This window comes from Juglans regia, chromosome 13, assembly GCF_001411555.2.
Source record: "Juglans regia cultivar Chandler chromosome 13, Walnut 2.0, whole genome shotgun sequence".
Lineage (NCBI taxonomy): Eukaryota > Viridiplantae > Streptophyta > Magnoliopsida > Fagales > Juglandaceae > Juglans > Juglans regia.
The window spans coordinates 27618762-27620004 of NC_049913.1; positions in this window are offsets into that span (position 1 = coordinate 27618762).

The window sequence follows — 1243 nt, forward strand, 5'->3', positions numbered from 1 at the left end:
AAGAAAAGGCTGTGGGAAATTGGTGGTTAGCTAGGGTTGGGGTTTCAGAAAAAATTACAGAAAGCTCTTCGTGGGAAGGGTAATAAGGCTTGTGGGTACACGGGGAAGGGGGATTTGCCGAAATGAAGCTCTTGAATTTCTTTGTGGGTTAGGGTTTCGGGCTTCGTGGGAACAGGGAAGACAATGGCAGGGCACGGTTGGATCCACGGCAGCGAAGATGAAAAACGAAGAAGATGAAGCTGAAAATACTAACCTGTTTTCGTGGTGAAGAAGATGGGAAGCAGGAGGTCGTCGTCGTGGTGGCAGCTCTTCGTGGGTGGGGATGCTCTTGGTCGTTGGCGTATGTGACAAAGACGAAGGGGAGTCTATCAGTTGAGGGTTGCAAATGAAACGCAGCGTTGGGATTCTATCTACTTCTACACGCTGTAAATGAAATACAACCGTTTTTGGCGTCCACGTGGAGGCCCGTGTACGTAGGGGTATCCTCCCGAGTGCTAATATAGTTTTAGGCTACGTTTGGGTAGCAAAGTCTTCTCAACATTCTTCAAGTATTCTCGTACTTATGAAAATATTTCACATGCCAAACAATTTAAAATACTCTCAATGGGACCCACAAACTCACTTCAATTTCTACTCATAACTATTCACAATAATTCTATAATATTTATCACTATTAAATATAAATAAAAAATAAAATCACTATAGTATTTATCACTATTATATATAAAAAAATATTTAGACAATATAATATTTATCACTATTATATATAAAATAAAATAAAATCATTATAATATTTATCACTATTATATATAAATAAAAAATAAAATTACTATAATATTTATCACTATTATATATAAATAAAAAATAAAATTACTATAATATTTATCACTATTATATATAAATAAAATTATAATTAAAAAAAATCAATCATTGATGGGATCCACATATTTTTTAATTATCTATCCAAAAGTCAACAACTCAACATATTTCATAAATCCAAATAACTCAAAATACTCTCAATGGGATCCATAAACTCACTTCAATCTCTACTCATAACTATTCACAAATATTCTCAACATTTCTAAAAAAATGGAAGAGAGACAAGGAAAATGCAAAAAAGTAAACAAAAGAGAGGAAAAACAAATACACAAGTAAAAAGGAGCAAAGAGGTTATCATGGTGGTCATTGTTTGTCGGATAATATATCACATCTTTTTCGTAAATATTCTTTCTTATATTAACCT